The sequence below is a fragment of the Myotis lucifugus genome, unplaced genomic scaffold, assembly GCF_000147115.1.
Source record: "Myotis lucifugus unplaced genomic scaffold, Myoluc2.0 scaffold_49, whole genome shotgun sequence".
Classification (NCBI taxonomy): Eukaryota; Metazoa; Chordata; class Mammalia; order Chiroptera; family Vespertilionidae; genus Myotis; species Myotis lucifugus.
Window position 1 is genome coordinate 1,827,706 of NW_005871097.1, and position 14,212 is coordinate 1,841,917.

The 14,212-nt window shown below is 42.8% G+C and overlaps 1 long non-coding RNA gene and 1 other non-coding gene across 2 annotated transcripts; one reads left to right on the forward strand and one right to left on the reverse strand.

Moving 5' to 3' along the window:
- Positions 1 to 1,668: 1,668 nt before the first annotated feature.
- Positions 1,669 to 3,398, reverse strand: LOC111825978. Its single transcript, XR_002829214.1, has 3 exons — positions 3,300 to 3,398; positions 2,034 to 2,087; positions 1,669 to 1,839 (listed from the first exon to the last, which is right to left on the reverse strand). It is a non-coding gene; the product is annotated as an uncharacterized LOC111825978 (long non-coding RNA).
- Positions 3,399 to 4,469: 1,071 nt separating this feature from the next.
- On the forward strand, positions 4,470 to 4,542 carry TRNAV-UAC. The gene has a single exon. It is a non-coding gene; the product is annotated as a tRNA-Val (tRNA).
- Positions 4,543 to 14,212: the final 9,670 nt, after the last annotated feature.

Below are 14,212 nucleotides of genomic sequence, written 5' to 3' on the forward strand. Positions count from 1 at the left end.
ACAAGCAGGCAGAGGGGTTGGGGACAATCAGGCAGGCAGGCAGAGGCAGCTAGGGTCAATCAGGCAGGCAGGCAGAGAGGTTAGGGGCGATCAGGCAGGCAGGCAGAGGGGTTTAGGGGCAATCAGGCAGGCAGGTAGAGGCAGTTAGGGGAGATCAGGTAGACAGGCAGGTGAGCGGTTAGAAGCCAGCAGTCCCAGATTGTGAGAGGGATGTCCGACCACCGGTTCAGGCCTGATCCCATAGGGCAGTTGGACATCCCCCAAGGGGTCCCTGATTGGAGAGGGTACAGGCTGGACTAAGGGAACCCCCTTCCCATCCCCCACCCCCGTGCACAAATTTCATACACTGGGCCACTAGTGTAATAATAAACTTTAATCAGGGGACTGGAACACTGGGCAATTCCTCAAAGCTGGTGGGCAGATTAAACATACTGTCAAAATTGTATATGTGTTACATGCCATGGAGTCTCCTCCAACTCCTGCAGGAGCAGGTGGGGGGCTGGGTTTCAACAGGAATGCAGACTATTCATCTAGGGTGGGATTTTTCAACCATGGCACCATCGTCATTTGGGACCAGGTAATTCGTTGTGAGTGCTGCCTTGTGCAATACAGGATGTTTCACTGCATCCCTGGACTCTATCCTCTAGATACCAATAGCACCTCAATGGCAACCAAAAGTGTCTGCAGATACTGTCAATAGCCCCCAAGATTTTGTTGCCCCAGGGGATATATTGAATTATCACGACTAAGGGAGGGATGCTATGGGCATCCAGTGAGTAGAGGCCAGGGATACTCTGAAACATTCTACAGTACACAGGAAAGTTCCCCACAACCAAGAATTACCCAGTCCCAAAGTCAATAGGACTGTGGTCAAGACACCCTGATCTATGACACCATGTAGGTAGGTAGGTAGGCAGATGGGGGGAGGGGGTACTTGTGGAAGCTCTCTTCTGATTGCTTCCATTTCTTCATTGAAATAGGAAGCAAGTTCATCAGCTGTGAGATTGTTGAAGGAGGTTTAAGAAGTTTAGGGAGAGAAGATATGAAACTGTCCTTTAGGAAAGGTGGACAATGAATGGACAAGGGAAGTGAACATGATTCTGGGCCGCATCAAGGGCTCACTTGAGGTAAGTAGTCAAGAATTTAATATGAAACCCGTAGGCCTGAATATGTGTTCTTCCTGGGGCCTCATTCAGAGGTGGAGTGACAAGGAGAGAGTTGAATTTAGCAGATTGTGATCTTGCTACAAGCAACAAAAAAGGCAAACAAGTGATAAAAATGACCACAGAACTTGAGCAGGGTAAGAAGACAGAGGGATTTAAGCAACTATGAAAAGGTAGGTGGGCAAAAAGTTCCAAATGTTTTGAACATGATGTGCCGAAAAAGGGGGAAAAAATAAGGTGAAGTTTATTTTACTGAGGTAATGACTCATTTTACTTAATAAATACTTGAGTACTCATTGAAAGACAAGTACAATTGTTTCTAAAATGAAACCAAGTCCACTGAGCTTTTTAAATCAGGTCAGTGTTTGGGACTGCAGTCCTTTTGGTTGAGTTTCCCTCCATTAGTGAAGCCAAACACTGGGGAAGCCACACTGAACATAGTAGAAATCGAAGGACTCAAAAACCTTGAAGTGACTTCTAGTCTTTATTTACTACTTTGTGTGTTTGTCTTATACTTGTTGAGATGATCATAGGCATTACCTGGGGGTGACAGGTCTCACAAATCCAACTGAACAGACTGAAGTGCCGGGCAAAACTGTGGCCATCTGAGGCACTATCCATGACTCTGGTGGTTTCAATGTGAAAATCAACAGCTGTTTCCGCAGGTTCTTGGTTCCTGCTTTTGTGGATTTCATTTGAAATTACAAAAGATAAAAAAGAAAAAGTATCCATTTCCTTGCTGGCATGCATACAAAATATTACAAAAGACCATGGCCCTCATGGGAAAAATATGTAGCCTTTGTGGACACGGGCCTCCCGAAATCACTTAGGTATCAGAAGAGTGAGTATGAGCCCAGCCCTGCCACTCACCAGCAGAATGGTCTCAGACAAGGCATTCAATATCTTCGGCTTCAACTTCTTTAGCTGAAAAATATATAGTAATATTTACTATGGTTACCTCACAGGAATGTATACGAAAGTGCTTTGTAAACCATATTGTACTTCACTAGTTACGAAGACTGTGACTACACCTTGACAGCAGCAGGGAGTGGAACAAAAGTCTCCCTCCTTGTCAAAATGGAGAAAAGCAAGAGGAGTTTTTCACTAAAGGCAGAACCCTGTGTTGCATGCATCAGAGGTGCACCAGCTTCTTTTCTACATGGAGTATATGTGTGGCAACCTGACCAAAGCTTGCACTTGGCAAACCCACCCTTAGAGCAAGGGCAGGAAGAAAGCTGAAGGAAGAGCAAAGCACTCCCTAGAGCAGTGTTGGCGAACCTATGACCCGCGTGTCAGAGGTGACACGCAAACTCATTTTTTTGGTTGATTTTTCTTTGTTAAATGGCATTTAAATATATAAAATAAATATCAAAAATATAAGTCTTTGTTTTACTATGGTTGCAAATATCAAAAAATGTCTATATGTGACACGGCATCAGAGTTAAGTTAGGGTTTTTCAAAATGCTGACACGCCGAGCTCAAAAGGTTCGCCATCACTGGTCTAGAGACACAAACCAAAAACACAACTGGTGAGTATAATTACAGACCCAATTCTTAGAAGCCTTGTTTTGAACTCACAGGGGTTTGGAAACAGGTGGGACATACTTATTACTGAGCATCCTAGGGTCATTATGACTCATTGACTAGGAGGAAACATGGAGCTTTTATGAAGTCATCCTCCGCTGGTGGCTGTGCACTCATAGTCATCTCGTGGCTTGCGACCTAAGCACCAAGTGCTCAAGAGTCCTCTCAGAATGTATCAACAAAAAGGCCTTCCGGAAGGGGCCCGGAAAGAAATATTCCAGGGCGCTGACTAGGACATAGGAAACCTGGTACTAGAGAACCCAAGCACTAACTGCAGGCCTGCCTCTAATTCTGTGAAAAAACTGACATGGCAGATAACTACCTCCATTTTCCCACCTGGAAAGTTGGGATAACATTTAGACACAAAGGGGAAAGTCGGGGGGTGGGGGGTGGGGTGGGGGGAAGGTGTCTATTCCAACCCATGCATTTCATATAGGAGGACAGGAAGGCTTGAGAGGTGAACTGACTAGTTCAAGAGGACACAGCTAGTAAGTAGCCAAGAGAGGACTAGAATCCAAATCAGGTCCCCAGATTAGTGCACCTTCCACACACCTGTTTCTTTCAGGGGCCTTCCCAGGAAGACAGGAGTTATCTGAAGGGGTTGTTTTCATACAATCAGTATCATTTCTCCATCATTCTGGTAGCTTCGGAGGAAAACTCCAGTGAAAAGGACAGCCGCAGCCTTCAGCCATGTCCCACTCAGCACTTAAAGATATGGTTTTACGTGGTTTTCAAGCTTGAGGATGGCAAGCAATCCTAGGATGGTGACAGAGATCCAGCCAGAGGCACAGTCGGGGGAGGAGGGAGAGAGATGGTATGAATAAATGGCACTGACAATGAAAACCAGGAAAAAAACCATGCAGGCGCCCTTTGTAATGAAGGGTCCCAGCACCTTATAGGGACCACAGTCCTGGAACCACAGCGCCAGGTTCAAGGGTTTAGTGCTCTGAGGTCACCGTTTTAGAATTCTTAACGCGAACAAAAGGCCTGGCACTATTTATTTTGCATTGGGTCCCTCAAATGTTGTGTCCGCTCCAGCTTCACCCCCCACCCCAGCCATAAAGCGGTGTTTTGTCTACACCACCACTCCAACCCTACCCCAGCCAAAGCAAACAAAAGTCCTGCAATGTTTAGCCCCCCTAGAGAGAAGGCTGTGGAAAAGGTCAGGGGAGCAGTAAGAGCCTACCTTCTGGGGCAACAGGCCGACTCCCCAGCGGCCTTTTCCAACCCTGGCAAAATAAATGCCGATATAAAAGTGATCCCCGCCCCCAGCCCACCCCACACTCCACGCCGCCTGAATCTTTGACTCTAGTAGCGCTCCTGTCCGCCCTTCAAACCGCCAGAAGCGGCTCAGTGTGCCCGTGGGGAAAATGAGAAAAGTGCGGGCCCCTCACCAGCTGAGGGAAGCTGCCCTAAGGGGTTGTGCCCCGGATGTGGTCCTCTTCAGCCCGCCGAGACCGCCCCGCAAACACCGCGGTTGAGCGGGGAAGGGGGGAAGGATAGAGGGACAACCGGTCGCGGGGAGAACAATCTGGCGCGCAGACGGCGAGCGGTCTAAACGCAGGCGCGTGAGCTCCGCCCCGCCCCACTTCGAACGCGGGTTCTCGGGAGAGGGAGGGGCCAGCACGGGGGTGGAGTTACGGCGGAGGGGCGTGGCTTCAGCGGAACGCGGTTTATGACGGAAGACTATAAGTAAGTAAACGATGGGCTTTCCCTCACGGAGGTTCCATAGTGTAGTGGTTATCACGTCTGCTTTACACGCAGAAGGTCCTGGGTTCGAGCCCCAGTGGGACCACCCTCAGGTGCTTCGGCTCCTACTTTTGATTTTAAAGTGCTGTGACTTGTTCACATGGAAACGTAGAAAACAAAAACGTGGTACTTTCTTTTCTCCCTTTAAACAGATTTTTATTTTATTTCTTTAATTTTTAGAATGCTTTTATAACAGAAGCGTAATGAAAGATACCCGGCTCCTCCATTCCCGGCCGCCATTGTCTCAACTGAAAAACAGCAGAGGTGGGGGCCCGGCAATGTTGTAGTCTCGGAGCACCCCGCGGCCCTCCAGGACCCTACCCCCACCTTCCCTCCGCTACTTCAGGGCGGCCTGAAAGTCTAGCTCTGGGGAGAAGCAAAACCACCCAGCGTGGCCCTTTCCCTGCAAGCCAAGACAGGCCGCCCCCCAAAGCCTCCAAATAAAATATGACAATACCACAGCTCTTTGATTGCTGTTCAATTATTGAAGGGTTATTACTTATTATTATTTATTAATGATTAATAATAATTATTCTGTCTTGAATAATTATTGTTTATCAAATTATTATTGATTAAATAATTATTAGTATTATACAGAATAGGGAAAACAGTCTTTTTCTATTTAAAAAATTACTAACAGTCCTTTTTTTCTTTTCTTTTATTGTTTAAAGTACTACATATGTCTCCTTTACAGTCTTTTTCTTTTTAATACAACAGTGGAGTTTGTTAAATAGACCTTTGTCTGTTTAATGAATCCATATACAATACAGAATAAATGTCAGGCTTGTAGACACTCAATAAATGCTGATTGAACAACGCTTCTCTAGTTCCTTTTTGTTCCTCTTTATTAGTTTCATATAGGAGTACAGGAAGGCTTGGGAGGTGAACTGACTAGTGCCAGCCAACCACTAGCATTCATTTTGAGGGGTCATTATCTTTTTAATATTGGCCTTTTTCTTCTTTGACAAGAGGAATGAAGGAAAGGTGTCTGGGACCCTGGGAGCTGAGGTAGGATAGTGGTGGCCAAGAAGCAAAAAGGCAAGGGAAACCGCAGTCCTTTTCTCTGCATTTTTTCCACATAGTGTTGCTTATACAGTGTGTAAATCTGTAACCTTTTCTAACTCTAGGGCATGACATGTGATTGTCCCTGTTAGTACAATCGCTTCAAGTTTTAACTTTATTTTTATAGTCTTAACCATTTTTAAGTATACAGCTCAGTAATGTGAATTATATTCACACTGTTGTGAAAAAGATCTCTAGAACTTTTTACATATATAATCCTATTTAATTCTCAAACTAACTCCATGAAGTAGGCATTATCATTACCTTACAGATCAAAAAGTTGAAACACAGAGACCTTAAGTAACTTGGCCCAAGGTCACAAAACAAATGGTTGAGCTGGGATTTACCCCGCCTGGCTTGGGAATCTGCTTTTAACCCTACCTGTTGCACTTTTAACAATACCTGTTTCACTGGCCACGTATATTGTTTCCAACTTTTTGTTATTATAAATAACAAGCAATGTATTTTAATATTTTCCCGAGTGAATAGGTATGAACATGAAGCCAAGTTGCTTTCTAAGAGAGGAATCCATGTCATTTTCACAGAACTCTTGAATGTTAGTGCTTATTTGGCAGGAAATTGCTCAAGGTCACCCACTAGATAGAAGATGAGGGCAGAGAAAGAATTAAGACCTGGATCTTCTGATTCTAGTTTCCATTTCCCTCCAGTGCTTCCATTACATTTAAAGATAGAATAAAACCAATATTTTCCTTGGCTAAACAGACCTCAGTTGACACTAGATTCTTGTCTAAGACTTCCTTGTTAAAGCAGGTAACTATATGGGTTAACTTGGTGGGGCTCAGCCAAAGCCCTAAGAACTAAATGGCATAAGGTGCTTAATGAGGCCAGTGCTCAAGTTAATCTCCTGCTCCTGGGGAAGCTCTCCACTTGGATAAGGTAGAGCTGCAGCCAAGGACAAGGGGAGAATGCCACTCAAGATAGAAGGCTTCTTGTTCTTACTTCTGTTTGGCTATGAAGGTAGGTGCCAGCCAACCATTAGCATTCATTAAACACTTAATGTAATTGAATTAATAATATAGATGATTAATAGAAATGCAACCTAAATAATTAAAATATTATTAATTAGCAAAGCATGTTAATTAATATGTGTTATTAATGAACAACAGTTGCCTTTGTGTGGATGCAGTTCTCTCTGTCTCACCGCTGGCTTTTTGGCTCTGTGAGGAGCCTTCTGAAGTTCAAAGGATGCTTAAAATGGGCTAGAAAGAAGAAAGGGTCTCAGAAATTGTATAAAATAGCTACAGATTCAACAATTAGTAGAAAAGTGTGACATGTTCTTGTAAATTTTTAGGAGTCACAGTTAAAGTGATTATAAAGTTTAATCTTCCAAACCAGGATGCTATTGAGAGTAGAAGAGGTTGCTATTAATAATTCTGCTGGGACAACAGGTGTAAACCAGGACTGTCCCAGGCAAATCAGGACGTGAGGTCACCCTAGTTTAAATATGGATTAACATAGGGGGCGGGGTGGGGTAGAAGAGGTCAATGGGACATATGTAATACTTTCAACAATAAAGATTAAAAATAATAAAATAAAAATAAATAAATATAGATTAACAAAACATGCTGAGTACCACTGGACTCTAATAGAAAGAATAATCCAACTGACAGTCAGAAACAGCCAAAGACTCAATATACTAAATTATTTTTAAATGGCTAAATATGGTCCCAGCAAGAATGATATGCTTAAATAAGAAGAAATTAAAGGCAAATATCTAAAATGTCATCCAATTCAACTTTTAAATCTTCAACTCTCAAGGGCCCATCAGCTCAGGATTTCTTTTTTAGTTAATTCTGAACAAAATAGCTTCTTTATGGTCATTGGGTATTTATGTGGGTAACAGAAAATAAATAAAGAGGGTAGGGAGGAGGAGGCCTCTCCACTCTGTAAATGACCTAGTAGACAGACATGACAAAACTCACACAAGCAGACTCAGAATTCCTGGTTTGAATCATTCTCCTTTCTACCCTCTCACATTTTACTGGTAGAGTACTCACTTTCATGATTCCCCAATCACACCGCTTTTGTTATTTAGTCACATTTCTCAGTATTTGGAAAGACTTGTAAAGATATAATCCTAACATCATTTTGCAAATGATGTAGAGATCATTCTAAGTAGAGATCATTCAGACTAATTGTCTGCTTCTTTCTCCTTGCAACATGTCCCAGTAACTTTTTAAAAAAAGAATAGTTTATTGCCCTGGCTGGTGTGGCTCAGTTGGTTGAACATCGTCCTGTGCATGGAAAGGTTGCCAGTTGGATTCCCAGTTAAGAGACATACCCAGTTTGCGGGTCTGACTGTAGGCACTCGATCAATCTTTCTCCCTCTCTCTATTTTTCTCTCTCTAAAATCAATAAGAACATTTTTCTAAAAGGATAACAGTTTGCTCGACTGGCATGGCTCAGTGGTTGAGTGTTGACCTATGTATGGACCAGGAGGTCACGGTTCAGTTCCCGGTCAGGGCACATGCCCGGGTTGTGGGCTCGATTCCCAGTGTGGGGCGCGCAGGCAGCCTATCAATGATTCTTTCTATCTCTCTCTCCCTTTACCTTCCTTTCTGAAATCAATAAAAATTGTTTTAAAAAAACAAAAGGATAATAGTTTATTGAGTTTTTTAGAGGAGGAAGAAGGGAGAAAGATTGTTATGTGTGATTGGCCTTCTGCACACCCCCTACCGGGGATCAAACCCACAACCTGGCATGTGCCCTTGACCTGGAGCACCAATGCCCAACCAACTGAACCCACAGGCCAGGACTGTCTCAATAACTCTTAATAGTTTAAGATGCTTTTGTGGTTTTGTTGTTTTTCCTTTCCTCTTTGACCTTTCCTCAGCAAGAACATCTAAACAACCTTTAAAGGTTTAGATCCCAATACCTCTGGTTCTCAGATATCCACAGGGCTCATCCTCAGATTTCTCTTTGTGATTGTCATTGAGATTTGTTTATCCATTCATTCGTTTGCCTGTTCATTCAAGAACCCATCCCTGAGTACCTGCTATGGGCCAAACATATGCTGAGTCTAACAACCCTGTTCTGTGATCCCCCCAAATGTGAAGAAATACTATAAAAGTTTACCAACCTATTTTTAAAAAATATTTTTTATTGATTTTTAGAGAGAGAGGAAGGGAAAGGGGTAGAGAGATAGAAACATCAATGAGACAGGAAGATCATCGATTGGCTGCCTCCTGCATTGGCCCCACAATGGGGATCGAGCCCACAACCCGAGCATGTGTCCTGAAGGGGAATCGAACTGGTGACCTCTTGTACCAACCTATTTTTAAATTAGACCTGCTCATTTGGGCGATATCTGCAATAAAAGACACACTGTCGGGAGGCACAGAACTCTGCATTCTTCCCTGTTCTATTGTTAAGCTTTTATTGCATGGCTAGGGAGCTCCAAAAATTTACATTTAGAGAATCTCATCTGTCTGAGTGGAATGGAATATGGTCCAGTGGGTAGGCTTGAGAAGTTTAAATTCTCTTACCCACCTAACCAAGGCCCTCCATCCTCATGCGCCATGGAAGGAAAGAAGCCAGCAGAAAATGACCAGTGCTCTACCCTGAACTAGAGGGATGCTCCAGGAGGCAGAGAAAAAAATACAGTATAAAATTATACTTGCACTGAATCAGCTTGCAATCCAGATAGAGGAATAAGGCATAACGCGCCTGGGAAAATGTGTTTTATTGCACACTGGGAACCTGAAGACAAAGATTCTTTGTCTAATTTACTCTTCGCTGTTTCTGTTCCACGGTGGCAGTGGCTCTTTACTACAGTGAAATGAGGTAAATGGATTGACCTCACATACGCATTAGATGAAGGTTCACTTAGGAATGCACTAATCATCCGAGTAAAGCACTGCTTATGTCTTATAACTGAAGCAGGCTGCTATTTATCTTACATTGTACATTTTGGATTCAAAGCCAACAAGGATTTTAAAAACACCCTCCTTAGTAAATTATATCAGTCAATTAATTGCTCATGGCTATTATATAAAAACAAAAAAATTACCAAGCTTCATCTTACAGGTAAGCGTCCTCTTTGCTGGTGTGTCAACGATCAGGGACAACAGATTTTATTTTTTAAAGCAGCTTGCTTGCGATGTAATTTACATATCCATTTAAAGTGTGCAATTCCATGGTTTTTCGTAAGTATATTTACAGATTTGTGGAGCACACAATCTAATTTTAGAACATTTTCATCACTCCCAAAAGAATCTGTTTCTCCACTTCCCACCTCCACCCAGCCCTCCACTCCCTAGCCCAGCTACTGATCTACTTTCTGTCTCTATAGATTTGCCTATTCGGGACATTTCATTTAAATGGAATCATATAGCATATGGTCTTTTTTCTGTCACATAGCATATGTTTTTGAGGTTCATCTGTGTGAAGCAGGTACAGATAACAGATTTACCCATGAATATGTCTGTCGCCTAAAATAGTAACATTTTCACACCAGAAGCAATTTCCTTCTTTCTTCATGGAAAGGGACATTATTTCAACCTACTGTTTTTCTCCCATGCCTTATTCTTGTTTCTCAAGTAGATTGGAAGCTGGTTACAGTTTTATCATTCATAATTTTATACTTTTCTCCTCAGCTTCATCTGTTTCCATGGGAAGGAAAGCTCTATATTTAGTGAAATCCAATCAAAGAGACTAAAAGAGTCTTTCCTATGTGCATCCAATACATACTTCTCCTCTTGGGCTTGCAAGGTACATTTCAAGAAATAGCTATGCCTTGAATTTCCTCACTGTGGTAACAAGTGTTTCCCTATGGCGTGGCCCTTTGGGCAAAAGGGCAGAATGAACCCGTATTGCATGACTCTAAAATTGGTGAGTGGCAGACATCTCAGATGCTCTAGTGCCGTGGTCGGCAAACTGCGGCTCGCGAGCCATATGCGGCTCTTTGGCCCCTTGAGTGTGGCTCTTCCTAAGCCTTAGGAGTACCCTAATTAAGTGAATAACAATGTACCTACCTATATAGTTTAAGTTTAAAAAATTTGGCAAAAGAAATTTCAATCGTTGTACTGTTGATATTTGGCTCTGTTGACTAATGCTCCAGTGCAAGCATGTCAAACTCAAAGGCTAACAGGGGCCAAATAAACAAAGTGTAAGTTTATGTGGGCTGCAAAAAAAAAAAAAAGCTTCCATTTTCATAGAAACATAGGTTTATTTCTATAGAGACATGCTGAATACAAAGGGTTGAAATAAATGAGTCATTGTTAACATAAAATAATAGAACATTTTAATACAAATTAATACTTTTTCTTGAACATTAACTTACCAGACACTGAATAACTGCACAGATGAATAAGCATAACACAAATAAAGCTATTGTTCTCCGAAAGTGAAATATTTCCTGTTGCACACACCAAACAGGTCAATCCAAGACTAATGAAGTGGCCATCGGCTCTAAAATATTCGCTGCTGGTATTAGTGGAGAGAAATGGTGCACCTGCGTGTAAGGCGCTTAAGGGAAATGAATGCAACACGATTATAGTAGTCAGTCATTATCGGATGTTGTAGTTCATTATTAATAATTATGTATAACAGGATATTGCAAAAATTAAGTTATGAAATTTTTATTAAAACGTTTCTTACATACCGTTATATTGGCTGGGCTGCAAAAATATTTGTTGTGGGCTGCATGCGGCTGCGGGCCTCAAGTTGGCATGCTTGCTCTAGTGGAAACTCATAACCTGTGGAGGAATCTCAAAAACAGTCCCAGTAGGGAGAAAAATACAAAGCCGCATAATCTAAATCTTTTATTCTTTGTTTTCCTTTGAAGATCGGCCTGTTTTCTTTGCTTATTCCAACAATGTCTTTTATTATTATTATTATTATTTCCTCACTTTTTTTAGAGACAGAGAAGGAAAAACATCAACTTGTTTTTCCACTTATTTATGCATTCATTGGTTGTTTCTTATATGTGCCCTGACCGGGGATTAAATCCGAAACCTTGGCATATCAAGATGATGCTCTAACCAACTAAGCTACCCAACCAGAGCAAAGTTTTGCTTAGCTTCTGCTATTATAAGATATTGTAGTCAAACATGCTTTTGCTTTTGTTCGCCAGCTTTTGTGATTAATCATTTTGGGGACTACAGCACGTTGCTGCTCCCTTGCTGACAGCTCTTCCTGTCAAACGCTTGTTGTCCCTTCTCTCTCTGCTCATTTCCATAAGGACCTGGTGCCTCAGAACCCCAGGCTGCTTTCTAGAGAGGGGAGCTGGGAAGATGGAAAACTCCAGAAATCTGCCCAACCTCTGAGTGAACACAGGAAGTGGCTCAAAAACTAGGCCTCCTCGTAGGTCTTTCTCTCCACAGGTACACAGTGGCCGGACCTCCTTGACCTTTCCTTTTTGTTTTCTGCTTTGTTTCTGCAGGATGTGGAGCTCCTACAGGGCCCACCCCTAGACCAGATATTGCAAAGGCAACTGGACAGGTCCTGAGCTTCATTTGAACTCTGGGTTTGCTCAGTTGCAGCTGCATAGACCCTCTTCAGTAACAGACATGGCCTCTGGGCCAAATTGATTTGGTTATTAAGGAGACATTGTCAGTGATCACTCACCTCATCTTTGGTTCCCCCAAAAGAGGGTCTTGGCATAACTGATGTTTACCCAACTGACAGGGCCTTTCTGCATTTCAGCCATCCCAGCTTTTCTTGAAGATGGGGGTGGAGCTGCGTGCCTCCTGGATGAACAGTCAACAGTTAAACTGGTGCCAATTGCTCATCTACTGTGCAGTTTTGGGGGAGCAGCTGTGGGACTGAGGCTATGGGTTCATGTACACATTAACTGTGAGGAGTGTAGGGTACTACCAGCCCAGCTGGACTTTCCCCTGAGCTTCAGAACTTTCTAGCCAGCTGCCCACTCAACCCCAACACTTGGGTGTCCCTTTGGCCTCTCAAATGAAAGATCTCCACACCATTGCCCCCAAATCTCTGCTCCCCTGGAACCTTCTCCTTCCCCAGTAAATGGTAGCTCTGTTCTCTCAGTCACTCAGGCCTCAGGCGCTCATTTTTTTTTTTTTGCATCCACATCATCTGTTGGAAAATCCTATTGCTACCATCTTCCAAAGACAGTCACAATCCAGCCATTTCTCATTACCTTCATGCCACCACTTTGGGCCATGCCACCATCATCTCTCCCTGGCATGACTGCCAAGCACCCACCCACCTCAGGCTCTTTATAGTTCATTCTCTTATTCATTATTTTCCCACTCCCCACATTAGACTATAAATTCTATGAGGGCAGGTGTTTTTCCCATTTGATTTACTTATATCTCCAGCATCTAAAGCTGGGCCTAGAATATAGTAGATGCTCAATGAATATTAATAAATGAATGAATGCTTTGGGACCAGTCATTACCAGCTATCATTTATATCAATTTCTATAATTGTACAGGTGCTTAGATACACCTGTGGACAAGAAAGAGGTGGGACACAAAGGCCAGAACAAGTGGTGAATTCTACATGTGGGACAGAAAAATTCCTCTTCAGAGGGCAGACAAGTTGGGAGAGGAAGGCATTTGAGGCCAAATGCACAGAAGCAGGAAACTGCCTAGCACATTTGATGAATTGTAGATAGTACAGAGGGCAAAAGATAAATTTTTATATCTATTTTAAGAATGAGGATATGGAGACATGCAGTCATGCTACTAAGATGTGTCGGAGGTGGAACTCAGACCATGGCAGAGGGACCCACCAAAGGGTTTGTCAGGAAAGCGACAAAATCAGGTTTACATTCCATTCCATCAGCAGCGTGAAGAATAGATGAAGCAAAGTATCTTTTTATTTTTATTTTTTTAAAATATATTTTATTGATTTTTTACAGAGAGGAAGGGAGAGGGATAGAGAGTTAGAAACATTGATGCGAGAGAAACATCGATCAGCTGCCTCCTGCACACCCCCTACTGGGGATGTGCCCACAACCAAGGTACATGCCCTTGACCGGAATCGAACCTGGGACCTTTCAGTCCGCAGGCCAACGCTCTATCCACTGAGCCAAACTGGTTATGATGCAAAGTATCTTTTTAGCAAGGAGAGAATCCAGGGGAGAGAGGGAAGAGTCTGAAAGGGGAAGTAACGGGGTGGAGAGGAAAGAAGTCCCCTAGTAGACACTGGGTGTGAGTGGTTAGAAAAAAGAGGTGACTAGAGGAGTCCCAGGCTTCTGAATGGGGTAATAGGTAGATGGTGGAGCCATTCAGTAGGCTAAGAAATAAAGAACAATCTGAGGAAAGAGATAATGAGTTTGGTTTTTTAAAAAACTTTTTAAATATATAACCTACATACATTTATTTAAGTACAATAGACATATAAAGGAGTCCAGGTAAGTGTACAACTCAATGAATTTTTACCATGAGACACACCCAAGTAACTAGCACTCAGATCAAGAAACAGAACATTACCAGACACCCTTTCTGGGCTTCCTACATGCCACTCCCTACCCCAAGTGTGACCAGGACCCTATGTCTAGTGACATGGATTACTTTGGCCTGTTTTTGTGCATGCTAAATGGATTCATATGGTATGTTCACTTTAGCACCTGGCTTTACACTCAACATTGTGAGATGCAGCATATTGTGTGTAGATCATCCCTTTCATTGCAGTACAGTGTTCCACTGTGTGAATCTACC